At 40.6% G+C, this 15,036-nt stretch overlaps 1 protein-coding gene across 2 annotated transcripts in view; it reads right to left on the reverse strand.

The window, feature by feature from the left end:
- Positions 1 to 11,763, reverse strand: part of UGT8 (UDP glycosyltransferase 8) — an 86,248-nt gene extending 74,485 nt beyond the window's left edge. Inside the window, exon 1 of one of the 2 annotated variants that reach the window (XM_007087623.3) lies at positions 11,558 to 11,763. The gene's annotated coding sequence lies outside the window, so the exon portion shown is untranslated. Of the gene's footprint in view, positions 1 to 11,475; positions 11,510 to 11,557 lie in introns of those variants that run through there. The other variant, XM_042984011.1, reaches the window with a different exon arrangement.
- Between the last annotated feature and the right edge of the window lie 3,273 nt (positions 11,764 to 15,036).

Raw genomic sequence — 15,036 nt, forward strand, 5'->3', positions numbered from 1 at the left:
TTGAAGCAGCCTCCAGGCCCTCAGCTGTCAGCACAGAGCCTGACACGGGGCCACAAGATCATGACCTGAGCCAAAGTGGGATGTTTAACCAACTGAACCATCCAGGCACCCCTATACAGGGTGATTTGAACAAAATGACCACCTCCTATGTTAGTGATGGGCAGAACCCTATGCCCCAGCTCCGCTATCCCTCCCTCCAATTTGTAACCCAATCACTAGGATCCCTCTTCTGAATTCCCCATCAAAGACAGGGACATTATCTCCAGAAGGGCAGGCTGGTGAAGAAAGAAAGAGAGAGAGATAGCAAAAGGAGGGAGCAGGACAGCCAGAGGAGGCTGTATCCGTATATTTTTGCATAGTTGTAAAATTTGAAGAAAAACAGTATTCCAAAGCATATGCTCAGATAAAGTCTAATTGATCAAAATAACATAGCTCTGGAGAATTAAAAAAAAAAAAATTAAAACCGGCAAATAACAGAGTCAGGCATCATTTCTTATTAATAGTTTTACCAAACCTGCTTATTTTCTTTTTCTTTTAGTGAAGAGATTCCTTAAAATATGTTCTTATTCCTATTCCCACTCCTACTGCCCTACCCAGAAAGACATAGGGAAGGAGACGTTTCAAACCAGAGAATTCTGCTGATTGCCAAAGGAGGAAATAACCACAGAAGAGGGAAAAAAGAACTTGGCCTGAACTGGTGCTTTGAATTAATTAGTATCTAATGTCTTATCTGGGGGGTGGGGAGGAAGGGAGCCATTCAAATGACTCTGAAGTCAGATCTTTCTCATGTGTGTAATCATTTTTTTTCTCCACCTACTGTTTCATGATATCAGGTGTGTTTACATTCAAATATAAACACAAAACAAAAACTAAATACACTTAGTTATCTCTGTCCTTATTTCCTTTTATTAGCCTTACCTAGAGCTGGCTGTGAGTGTACTTCCATCCATTAGAAGCCCCAGGTAAACTCAAAAAGAAAAACCTACTAAACTATAATAAATATTATATTATAATAAAGAGTTCAAAGGACCTATAATATAGAGGTAGCAGATAATGACAGATCAGACTTTATTTTGTCTGTTGTGACTAAGTGATACAGTGGTCTCTGTAGAATAGAATATTTCATTTAAAAATAAAATGATGGAACATTTCAAGTTTGAATAATGCAGTTGGGAAAGAACAAAAGGGCAAAAGCAGCAATATACATATAGAAAATTGGAGAATGGACCTTCTTTGCTGCCTTAGGAGTCACTAAAGATACCATTCAATTATATTTGAATATCCTGTCATCAGTATGTTTGTCCAAGGCATTACGAGGCAACTATGAATGAGAGCCCACCTTCTAAGAGCTCATACTCTCCTTGGAGAATTAATCTAATTAAGTGTTAAAGGATCATCAGCACAGGTAAAAAAGAAATCCAAAGAAAAGCACAAGAGACTGGGAAGCAATATCTGAGATGGGACTTGAGGGTCAACATAGTGAAGAATGAAACTTTGCTAAGTACAGAGAGAAACAAAAGCAGAAGAATCAGGTGGAGGAATATCCATTTATACCTCCAGGAATAAACGGAACCTGATAAATGGAAAACTGTTGGAGGATGATCAGAATGCAGCTGGACAGTAAGAACCCTGAAAGCTGGAATTTCTCATGTGAAAACGAATGGCACAGTCAAATAGCACTCGTGGAAGGCAAATGCAACCCAGTGAGGAATGGAGAGTGGAGAAAACAAGGTCCAGGGTATGGTGAGAAGGAGGCACTGATGTGGTCAGGAAGCGACAGGGACAGCAGAAAGTGAATGGAAAGTATCAATGTGTGAAAGATCTTTGTGAAGACAGTGATGGAATTAGGGACCAGGCTAGATATAAGGGGAAAAGGAGAGGTTGGACTCCAAAATAACACCAAAATCTATGCCTGAAGACCGGCAAGTGAGGGTGTCAGACCTGGAGACTCTACAAAGAGAGAGGTGTACCTAAGAAGTCCGAACTAGACTTGCAAATCTGTGAATCATTTATTCGTAATAAAACCCCAATCCATGAGCATGACTAGCTCACCATTCCAGAGGGTAAAGGGGAAGAAAATCTCAGTAGGTGGGTAAAAAGACTCTGGTGAGGTCTAAAGACTTACTTAGAGGTCATTTCAATAGGGTCCAGGTTTCAGCAGGTGGTCGGTCAGCTGTGGTTCCAGGGCACAGCTCTAGGAAAGAAGCCTGTGTTCCAACACCAAATCCTCACAGCCTCTCCTAGTGACCACCAGCAGTTACTTAAGAGTTCTGCAAGCCCAGATCATGGTTTGTAAAACATGACTATCTACTGGATGCTCAGGAGAGGAATGAGGATAAAACAATAGAGTGTATGAGTAAGGGATTTGCAAACTACAAAAAAGCTGTATGAATATAACATTTTACTATTGTTCAAGGAACTGTGTACTTACTTGCAAGATAAAGTCAGTGTTAAGAGATAGTAACTACAACATTTTCCCACGAATATTCCTACCAAGCCTCAGCCCTGACCCAGTAGAATGTTCCCTATTTTGGATATTGAAGACTGCAGGTGTTTGCTTGTTTTAATTAAACTCATTCTCAGATCAAAGCTTACACAAAGGCTAGATAGGACGTGGAAACACTTGTCCTCTTCCTCTTGGGTTTTTTTCCCCTCCACTATTGTTTTCCCTTTCCCTCTCTCTACCTTGTTCTAATTCCCTATTTCTTATTTACTTCTTTCTGTTTCCCTTACGCTCACTCTAGCTCCATTAAGATATATTCTCACATATGCCCCCAAAGTATTTTCAAAACCCAGGAGAAAATAAGAGTCAGTGATTAGCATTAATACTCCTTAAAATAGTTTCACCCTTGACCTTATCCACAAATTTCACTGCTTTCCCCCCATTTAAATAGACGGGGAAAACCTGTTTGACTAGTTTTCCTCTAAGCCCTGCTCTCCTGATTGGCTGGTAGAGTACAAATGAACAACAGGCACAACAGCACAAATGCAAAAGCTATGTAAAGCACAAGGGCCTTTCTGTATGAGAACCCACAGGGAAGGGCCTGCAGGGCCTGCACTAACTGCCCAGTCTTAGAACAACTCTCTCAAAGCAGGAAGGCAACACTACTGAATCATTCATTCCACTGCTAGTGTAAAAAAAAGGAAACATCCTTCTGTTGATGTCTCCCCTTTAGAATAAGAGATATAATGGGGCACCTGGGTGGCTCAGTCAGCTAAGCATCAGACTGTTGGTTTCAGCTCAAGTCATGGTCTCAAGGTCTCCTGAGTTCAAGTCCATGTCGGACTCTGAGCTGGCAGCACAGAGCCTGCTTGGGGTTCTCTCACACTCTCGGTCTCTCTCTGCCCCTCCCCGACTTTTGCTGTCTCTGTCTCTCTCAAAATAAATAAATAAACTTCAAAAAAACAAAAAAAGAATAAGGGATTTTATGAGATGAGGATTACATTAAGCCTTTATCTTAATTTAGAAATTTAAGAAATTCTGGTGGCTATGACTACATTCAAAAATGTGGTATAGAAGAATGCCTAAGTTAGTGGCAGAGTGGTGGTGGTGTGTGTTTCCTTAAGTAGATTAGGAAAATTTGAATTTGCAAAACAGATTAATCAAAATAGGATTCTTTTTATGGAAAATAAAATTTTGCTTTAAATAACAAAGTCTCTGGGTACACTGATATGCTTAGTGTCCACGTTTGTCCACATTTTTTACTGTAAAATATTTCAAACATACAGAAAAGTATAAAGACTAACAAACATCTGTATACCCATCACCTTTATTTTAAATTCTATAAACATGAGTCAGTTTATAAAAATTGAATTTTTACACAACTTTTCAGGAACATACAAAAAATACACTGGATTCTACTTCCTTTTTAAAAAATAATTTAAAAATACACAAGGACGGAGCACCTGGGTGACTTAATCAGTCGAGTGCCGACTGTTGGTTTTGGCTCAGATCATGATCTCATGGTTCATGGGATTGCTGACAGCCCAGAGCCTGCCTGGGATTCTCTACCCTCTATCTCTGTCCCCACTCACACTCGCTCTCTGTCTCTCTCAAAATAAATAAACTTAAGAAAAACAAACAAACAAACAAACAGGAAAACATTAAAAAAAATTCATGAGGGGGCACCTGGGTGGCTCAATCGGTTAAGCGTCCCACTTCAGCTCAGGTCACGATCTCACAGCTCATGAGATTGAGCCCCTCATAGGGCTCTGTGCTGACAGCTCAGAGCCTGGAGCCTTCAGGTTCTGTGTCTCCCTCTCTCACTCTGCCCCTCCCCCACTTGCACGCTGCCTCTCTCTCAAAAATAAATAAACATTAAAAAAGTTTTTAAAAATTCATGAGGACATATTATTAAACTAAAACATCTCACTTTGGGGAAAATCAGCCCTACGGTTATTACAGTTATTATTTATTAAAATTAGTTATAGCCAATGAAATAGCTAAAAAATTATGACTCAGCATCTTGAAAATATTTCAAGTATTAATTCTTTTAAAAACAGACTGAAAAGTGCATAATAATTTTACACATATTTTGTATGAATGATATTCCAAAATCAAGCAAATATTTACCAAATCAGTTATAATGTAAAATTGTCAGTAAATTGGAATACCTACAGATGTATTTCTATTATCTAACTCAAGTCAAGGCAAATATAATAAATATAGTGATTATTTTGATTATTAACAATACAAATAAATAGCACAAGGCTAAGAGCAAAATACACAGTATGTCTGAAATGTTCCTAATTACACATGCTTTCCAAATGTTTTAATACTTATACAAATTTCTAGCCAAAGAGTACGAACTGACCTATGCTGTCCTAGATACCTGCCATTCATAAATCCAAAGGTTCCATTTTTCTCTGGCTCTGCACTCGGAAATGCTGACCTAAGCATGGCACGTGTGTCCAAATCAATTTCAACTTAGCATTTGTCATATCTTAAGGCAGTGTTGAGCAGGGCAGTACATAGTCTAAAACTGAGTTGGTGAATACACAACATGGGACTACACAGACTACTATGCTTTGCAAGAACAAGATCATACACTGTGAGGAAGTTAGTGCAGTGAACAAAAAGCACCAAAATTCAACTCCAAAATACAGAGATCCTGGTAAAAAAAAAAACAAGTGTGACTAGAGAATTTTAAGTAAAGAACATCATCAGAGATTAAAAACTGCACACATAAAACACATGAAAACTACACACATAATGAGTCACCTTAAAAATATTGACTTTATGGGCGCCTTGGGAGCTTAGTGGATTGAGCGTCAGACTTTTGATTTCGGCTCAGGTCATGATCTCACAGTGATGAGATGGAGTCCTGCATGGGGCTCCACGTGTGGAGCCTGCTTAGGATTCTCTCTCTCCCTCTGCCCTCTTCCCCTCTCAAAAAAATAAGAATAAGAATAAGAGTAAGAATAAGAATAAGGATAAGGATAAGGATAAGGATAAGGATAAGGATAAAGATAAGGATAAGGATAAGGATAAGGATAAGAATAAAAAACTAAAACATGCTGATCATCTAATTTCATTTCACTCAAAAACACTTATTAGAAATTTGAAAAACTATGTGTACTCTAAATGGTATATAAACAAATGACAAATGAGAAACAGTAAGTATTGAAACATATATACTAATTTGAACTAAAAAAGAAAAACCAGTATTACTTATAACCAATTATTACCAATATACCTTACAACCAATTAGTAAATAATATGCATTATGTTCAATTGTTGATTGGTTCCCAAACCAGTTTATACATGCAAACATTTCCTCAAAATGTCCACTAATTACAGGGTAGAAATTGTACACACATATTAAAGTAGAAATCTAATTTTAGATATTTATCACTAATACAAAGCATTACTTCATCCAAATAGAGAAAATCCTAAAGAAAAAAAGTAGGTTATTTTTAAATATGATTACAGTAGATCTAATTTTTAAAAAAAATAATGAATCAGTCCATTATACAAGTTAATAACTGCTTCCCATAGTGTTGACTTTTCAGAGTCCATAAGATATAGAAGTGCTTTCTGAATCATCAAATATTAAATATTTTGTTCAGTTTTAATATCACTTGTCTTTTTTGTTGTTTTTGTTCAGACTCTTTTAAAATGGATAATCCATATCCTTATTAGATTATCTAAGAAACTAGAACTCACTTATGGTACCAAAAATAGTTTAACAAAACATTTAAAATGTCTATGATTTGATTACTAGAGGCTTTTAAAAAACAACCTGTGTGCGGGGCGCCTGGGTGGCTCAGATGGTTAAGTGTCTGACTCTTGGTTTCAGCTTAGGTCATGATCTCACAGTGTGTGAGTTCAAGCCCCAAATCGGGCTCTGCTCTGACAGCATGGAGCCTGCCTGGGGTTCTCTCTCTCCCTCCCTTTCTCTGCCCCTCCTCTGCTCGGTCTCTCAAAATAAATAAACTTAAAACAACAACAAGAACAAAAAGACCAAACAAACCTGTGTGGCACAAGACCCTCAGGCTGGTAGAGGCATGGCTTGTCCAGAGGATCCCAGGGGCTTTCCCAGAGCTCTTGATGCAATTCCCACCCTCTCCTTAGGCAATGCTTTCAAACTGCTCTTTCTGCTCCCTTCAAAATTTCCAATTACCCCTATTCTACTGGCTTCCTCCCCAAAGGCTGTAAATCTGATCAAGTTTTCATCTGAAATATACCTTCAATCACCCTCCTGAAACCCTGAGAGCAAGTACTGCTGAAAGCAATAGTCCCCATAAACTATCACCAAATCCAAGTTCAGCTTTTCATAAAAACAGCTAGCCATTTATTGAACACAAACCAGTAAGCTTCTAGGCACGGAGCTTGCCAGACTTCATCTCATTTGATCCTCACAGTAGACATATGGTGTAGGCACTTTGGTTCTCTTTTTATAGGTGAGAACTAAATTCTAAGTTTAAGGTCACAGAGTTAGGGGCAGAACCAGGACTGTCTGATACCCCCATTTAAGTACCTGATCTTACTTCTTGAACTTATTTCTTTCTTCAGCTCCTAAAAAGCTGTTCTCTCCTAATTGTCCTCCTGCCTTCCACTCTGTACCTCTCTTTTTTTCTGGCTCCTTGATTCTCACCCAACTGTTAAACTTTAAGATCTCCCTAGGTCTCTATCTCCGTCTTAGTCTTTGTACCTGCCCTGGAAGACCTATAGACTTCCTTTTTTTTTTTTTTTTTTTTCGTACAACCACCCATTTACTGAAAACTGTTAAATCAGTGCATTCATCCATCCATCTATCCATGCATTTATCTACCTACCTATCCATCCATCCTTATCCATCCATTTATCTACCTGATCTATCCAGCCAAGACCTCTCTGCCCAGAACTAGATTTTCTATAGGTAGTTCATATTCTTCATGTCCAAAACTGAACTCTATCATCTTTGCCCCTCCAACCTTTTAAAGTCCCTATTCCATCCTCCTATGTCACCCATCATGTAATTGCTCACCTAATCGCTCACCTAATCCTAGATTCTCCTACCTTAACATCTATGTGACCAAACACTTTTCTTCATCTCACTGCTACCACTATGATATAAGGTCCTTAACAAGATCACTCCAGTACCTTCTAAACTGCTGTTCTTATCTCATATTCCTCAGATCTACCCTTCTAGATGGCTGTGAGAGCTGTCTTTTATCAAATCACTCCTTTGTTTGAAACAGACTTGAACAGAAAATGGTCCATATTCCTTATGATGGCAAACAGCCCCTCATGACCTTGCCCCTGCCTTTTATGTCACCTTCTCTATGAAGCCTCTCTAGTCTTTCGATCACTTCCAATACCTGTTCAGGGCACTCTGCATATCCTCATCACAACACTCATAGACCTTATGGCACTATTTTGCACATACTGAAACTAGTTTGTTTTCTATCTAACTAACCCTCTTACACCCAGAGCCCTTCCAGGCTCTTACGTGTTTGTATATCCCCAGAGCACAAGAGCACAGTGTGGTTTTAATAAATATTTGTTGAACAGAAGAATGAATGTTTGTGAAATGCTTTATATTGGGAAGATATTGATTGCTACTGTTTTCAAGACTAAATTAAACTAATTTATTCAAACTAATTTGATGAGTTCCTCCGTAGGTAGGTATGCAAAATAATATTGAAATGATTGACCTACCTTCAAGTATGGTTAACAAGATTATCAAACCACACTTCTTATTCGTGGCTTCCAGAATAGGAAAATATTAACGATATTATATATGGCTAGCTGGTTTCAGTGGCAGGAAGTGGTATGGAAAATATCACTGTATTCATATTCTCAAACAAAGACACTCTGGGCCTAGTGTAAAGTAAACTTTTTTTTTAAAGTTTATTTATTTATTTTGACAGAGAAAGAGGGAAGGGCAGAGAGAGAGAATCCCAAGTAGGCTCTGCATTGCCAGTGTACAACCTGAGGCGGGGCTCAATCCCACAAACCGTGATATCATGACCTGAGCCAAATCCAAGAGTCAGATATTCAACCGACTTTTTTAAGGGCTGCTTCAATTTCTCAGAAAAGCGAAGATTTTTCACAAGACTGAACTGTCTGAAACTAAGTCACTCTTCTTCTTAAGATCTCACACACAAAATATTCTATAAAACAACATGAAAACCATTTATGTAGAGGTCATCCTTTTAGGAACCGCACCATATAGCTTGTGATTGAGCCCAGAAATAAAGCATGAGAACGGCAAGTATCTGTCCAAAGTCCACAGGCTTTATACTCAGGCAATAGCCCACATCATTTCACAGAAAAAAAGACAACAGATAATATAGCAGCAAGACTCGCTCACAGCCTGACAGTAGAAAGTTGACAGCTGATAACAGAAAGAGGACCCAGAAAAACCATAAAAGGAAGAATAGTACTTCTGTCTTCAATCTAGTTTTTCAACTGGGCAGACTAAGACCATTTACTATAAACAAAAACAGCTCTATACACCTCAACGAATAGCACTATTCAATTCTTTATGAATTCATGCTCATAAAGACAACCCAACAGAAAAATTAACTTAAATCCAAGGAAGCAACTAAGAGTGTAAGATTTAGAAATTATTTTTTTGTTTTAATAGTTTAATTTTTAAGTTTCAGTAATTAATCACGTGAGAGGTCAGCTATGGAGAAAATGCGCTTATCTAAATAAGCAACATCCCAGATGGTAACAATATCAATAAATTAAGTATTATTATATATTACAAAAGCAATAAAAAGTTCTCATTCTCCTGGTATATTCTGAAAATCTAGTGTGAATTAAGCAACATCAAATCAATATTATTCGATAAATAAATAACTTTGAAAAGGAGTTTGAGAATTGGGAATATGGTTGTTTTCTTCCTTTGTTATCAATATTTAAGTGGTAATTAAGCTGATAAGGTACCTTGAAATGTTTTAAGTAATTCAAATTAAACGTTAACTGTCAAACTCTTTACACAAACAATAGATTTTACAAAAAATAAATTTTGTTGTAAATATCTTTCTTTACTCCACTGGTTTACTTATCCTAATAAATGCACCAAGTATTAACATAACAAGCATAAAGCTCTGGGAAGTGTAGATTTAAGAAGAGTTTAAATGTCTTCAGTAGTATTAGCCAGATCAAGTCAGAAGTATTGTTTCTACTAAGTTATGCCCAGGTACTTATACACTATTAAGCTTTTACCAAATGTCAAGGCAATACACTTCACTGTAGTTTTTAAACAATCCTATAGCAATAAATCACACAACGCTAGATGTCAATTTTATTTTGCGGGTGGCAGGCAAATCAAATAATACTAGAGTATTTATTTATCACTGGAATTATCTAGAATAGTTGCTGAACAGAATTCCATTCCTAAAGCAAAACCTTAAACTATCCATCAGGAGATAGGAGAAAACTAAATCCACTTTGGGACTGGAAAAAAAAAAATGCTGACTTATGATTTTACTCAGTGAACAAAGTTCTGGATTCCTTTATCATATAACATTGAGGTGCATGACTCTTCAATTAATTTAAAAATCTCCAGAGAACAAAGTGTGATTAATCCTAATATAATTAGAAAACCAGTTTAAAAGGACTTTCTATCCTTCGTACTAATGGCAGTCATTTCCCCCCCTCCCCTCCACCAAAGATATAAAGCACAGCAATTCTGAGTGGAGACCTTTTTTGGAACATGAAATTACCAGAAAAAGTAAAGTTTGGCATATAGCCAAACAGCCACACCTTCACGCAAAAATTCATCATACAAGGTGACAGCCTGAGGGGGCTGAGGCTTTTTGGTGTAGTGTTGTTTGTTTGTTTGTTGTTTGATCTTTTCTAGGTGGAACCCACCTGAAATAAAAGGCTGTCCCTATTACTAACACTGACTCATACAGAGGTGGCACGGGGTCACTCCTGGCTGAGAACGCCGCCCACCACCGTCCTCTTCTGATTCTCCCTCTCCTTAAGAAAGGCTACTTAACAAGACCTAGACTTCGGAAGAGTCAGTCTTCGGGACATCCAGCTCCTCCCCATCTCCCTCCCCCGTGCCCTGGTATGCTTTAAGGTGATGGCAACCAGCGGTACATGTACAGACGCGGTTCTTTCCCCAAGGAAGTGCTGCAGAGTAGTACATTCACCGTACACAACTTTATACACCTAAAATTAAACCAGCAAATTGACACATACAGATTGGGTACGCCCTTCGCCACCTCTGCCTGTCCTTTTGCCCCATCGCACTGCACATATTTGCGCCTGCCGATGCGGTTTGCCTCGTACAAACCCAAATCACGCATCCCAGGCCCCCTCGCCGCTCCTCCAGCCCGAGGAAGGCGCCCTGCTTCCTGCAGCGCGTCCTCCTCTCAACTCCTCTCTAACCTTAGCAGCTTGCATAGGCTTCTCTACTGCGAGGGCACGCCGCACGGTTTCCCCAACCGCGCGGGAAACCGCGCGCGACCCTGCCACCACTGTACATTCCTAGGGGGTCGCGCGGGCTCCAGCAGAAGCTCAAAGGTCCAAAGAGAGTGTGAGTGAGCGTGTGAGCTTGTGTCCGCGCGCGCGCGCGCAGCTCCGAGACACTCCCCACCCCCAACACATCCAGTTCCCCTTTAGGGAGAGGACAAAGTAGAAGACTGTTGGGAGAGGTCCGAAACCTCCTGGACCCCATCGCTGCCCTCAGCGGCTCGGGCCTTGGGACTCCCCGATGCCCATCCCTCCAGGGTCAAGTGCAAGGTCCTCGACCAGATCCGCGCCGAGTTATTTCCTCCTCTCTCCGAGTTCACACACGAATTCGAAAAGACCCTCAAACCGGTGCCATATGGGAGAGGAAAAGAGTAGGGGAGCAATCGAGTGTAGCTGGGAACAATCTCTTTCACAGCCCCACAACCCTGACCTTTCTCCCTACCCCCCAACCCCACTCCCCCATTGCCTATCTTGTTCAGCCCAACCCCATCTGCACTTTCCAATCCCTCCCCTCCCCCCCCCCGCCCCTGGATCGTAGCCATTCGCTCAGCACTCACCTCTGGGAGCAAACGACGCCCATCTCCTCCTCCTAGCCCGCCCCCCTTCCGCCGGCTGGAACGGCGTGCTCACTCTACTTACCTCGGCTCTTGGCTGCTGCGCGTGAGTTTGAGTGTGTCTGCCGCGTAATTGTATCCGGGGACAGAAGGGACCCGTGTTTGTGCGCTAGATCAGGTGTCGCCGCCTTCGGTGGTTTGGGGGCGTGAGGGAGGCTGTAGCGTTAGTGTGTTAGCTTAGGACGGACTCACTGGGCTCACAATTGATGGCAAAGCTTTAACGGTGCCCTCCCTCGGGGCCGCAGCGCGCCTGCTCCTCCGCTGCTCCCTGCGGGTGGCCGCCCCCCCCCCAACCCACCCAGCCGCGCCCCGCCCAGCGCACTGCTGGAAGAGCTGGAGCGCGCCCCTCTCCTCCCGCGTCTGGTTCAGCGGGGCACGACGCGGGTGCCACGCGCTCAGCCTCTCGTCACACGCCTGGGTCTGCGAACGCCTTGTGCTCCCCGGGCTGGGGCATGGATGCGGACGCGCCTTCTTGCCACGCGCTCGAGGGCTGGGCGAGGGGCAGGTCCTGGGATAGGGATGCTCGCCTGCGGAGTGGCGGTCGGCTGGCAAGCTGGAATGCTCGGGAGCCCTCCGCTCGCGCTCGAGCTGGGAACCCTGGGACTGGCACGTGGCCCCGCCTCCTGTTCCCCCTGCAAGGCGTGCCTTGTGCCCTTTCTGCCACCACCCCTCTGCTCTCGGTGCCCGCCTTTTTCTTCCCCCCATCACGCTAGCTCAGCACGAATCTACGTGGTGATAGCGCCACTTCTCTCACCTTCCCATCCTCCTAGCTCACTGCGCTTTTCCTGCATCCATTAAAAAGTTGAACTTGGGCAAGGAGGTAGAGGAGATAAGCGAAAGAAATCGAGGGAGGAGAGTTAGGCACCTGCCTCGTGAATCCGAAAGCGTTAAAACAAACACTGGAGTTTGGGGAGCCCGGAAAAAGTAATTTGGGTTCTGGGCTCAGTAACATCCCTCCTTGCAGGCTCGAGCTGAAAGGGCCATTTATGCTTTGCTTGGTTGAGTCTGTGAAGACTTTATCCTTACTAATCTGTGTTTGCCAGGAGCAGATATTTGCCAAGTTGGCGTTCCGGCCAGGAAGCAACTTTGCGTACCCAGGCCTACTGGAGCAGCCTTCCTGCGGCGCCTCAGACCCGAAAGGCCAAGCACCTTTAAGAGTCTGATGGTAGATTGTGAGCTTCCTGGGAATCAGGAAAACCTAACAGAGTTGTTCGATTTTTCTCTAAGCCTGATTGGCATTGTACTCAATAAATACATATACGACGTGAGCAGAGTTGTTTATGTTACAGCTTTCAGAAAAGCAAAAATCATGTTGGGCATAAACTCCAGAAGCTAAAACGCTGCCACTGCGCACAAACGTTACACGTTTAAACACTGAAAATTTTAAAAATGCCATGTCAGGACATTCTTTCCTTCCTCCGAACCGAATTTCAGAAATAGGTTGGGACACTCTGCACTTAGATAAGAAACCGGAAATTGTTTTATTTTGTATGTTATTACTTAATGATAAATGGGGAAAAACGCTAATAAACATAATTGTTCTCATTTTATTAATGTTCCTATATTTAATAAGTCCAGGATTTAAAGTCCATATTCTAAAGAATGTTCACTGATGTAGACTTTTCAAATGCCGATTTCCAAAAAAAAAAAAAACCAAAAAACAAAAAAAAATGCACTGGTTTTCTTTGCAGACTAGAAATTTGAAATTTTGTGAAAAACACTAGAAATATGTTCTCAGTCTTTGTACCTGGCCTAAGGAGATTACCGTCCTCTATATTTGCTTTTTATTTAACTTGCATTTTAAAAACCTAAAAATAATAAACATTAGACATAACAGATAATGATCTGACATAAGAGAACTTAAGCATTACTTTAAAAGCTCTGTTCCCTCAAGTGTCAAGCTTCAAGCTATTGTTCAAGCAATTGCAAGCCTTTGTTTTGATCTTACACATGTAAACTCTTGGAAAAAAAACTCTTTAGAAATTAAGCAACAACTATAACTTTTATTTATGAAAAACTTTCTAAAATTTGTGTCACATTCCTTTGCTTAATAAAAGCATATAAGCTGAACATCAGGTGAGATTTTTGCCAGACTTTCGGAAAGAAAATGCATTACTAGATTGTGTGTGGATTATGTCCCTGTGCTGTGTCTCCTCTTTTACCCCAGAACAACTGCTCAATAAGCAAGCACAGTACAAAGATGCTTTGTGATAAGAGGGATGTAATTTTCCATACATCCAATTTAAAATTATTGCCGTTATTTTAATTCCTGTTTCCTGTGGACTCTGACTTGCTGTATTTATAGGAACACTAAACCTGAGAGCACAGAGAATGAAGATCATGCACAAAGTCCGTAAGATAAAAACAGGCACACCATCACTTCTTCACTTTTTCCTTTTGTCCATCTCTTATTACCTTCCAAACACCCGGCTTTCAGTTTCAATTAAACGCTCTATAGTTATGTGCCATACTCCATGTTTTTATATGTGCAAATTAATTTCTTCCATTTTCCATAATTTTAATGTGTGCAAAATATTTTTTTCATTTTCATCATAATTTGATTTTATTATGCATTATAGACTATGCTAGAAAATCTTAACCTATGGCTCAAATTGTAACAGAAGAAGGCTCAGAGGAACAAAGAGGGATTTCTGGAACTGTAGAAATCACGGAGATGTCTAGATCACCTGACAACTTCCAGATTCTCATCAAAATATTTTTTTTAATTGTCTAAAAGACTATCTCATATAAAAGGCAAGCCAAAAAAGCTTATACTTTTAATAATTTTGATTACATGATAGTAGACATCATTAGCTTATTCTATATGTCCTTCTAAAGCAATATTTATTTGCATGCTTAGAAAATGGCATCAATGAAACTTTGCTATCTAATCTAGTACCCTGTAAGTTAAATCTTATAAAATAATTTCCAAAACTTCATGATGAACCCTGTTCAGAGTTAGTTGTAGAAAACTTATGGATGTAGCAAATTTTTTGGCCTTTGGCCTTTCAGAACTGGAAACTTTGCCATACTGGATTCTTATATAGCCCTATATTGAGTTTCAGTGATCCAGCCAAGATTTTTTTTTTTTTTAACGTTTATTTATTTTTGAGACAGAGAGAGACAGAGCATGAACAGGGGAGGAGCAGAGAGAGAGGGAGACACAGAATCTGAAACAGGGTCCAGGCTTTGAGCTGTCAGCACAGAGCCCGACACGGGGCTTGAACTCACGGACCGTGAGATCATGACCTGAGCTGAAGTCGGACGATTAACCGACCAAGCCACCCAGGCGCCCCCAGCCAAGATTTTAAAGGAGAGGAAGGTGGTGCTGCATGACATCAAAGGTAAGGCTGTGTCCACAACAGCTTCCTTTCCCACCCATTTTGCAGGTGTTACTTATGACAGCCTTTCTATATTTAGCCTGTAATGCCTCCCGGAACTAAAGAGTTTTATAATATATTGCAATTATAGCACGTAATTTATTTGACCTAAATACATTGCAAG

This window comes from Panthera tigris, chromosome B1, assembly GCF_018350195.1.
Source record: "Panthera tigris isolate Pti1 chromosome B1, P.tigris_Pti1_mat1.1, whole genome shotgun sequence".
Classification (NCBI taxonomy): Eukaryota; Metazoa; Chordata; class Mammalia; order Carnivora; family Felidae; genus Panthera; species Panthera tigris.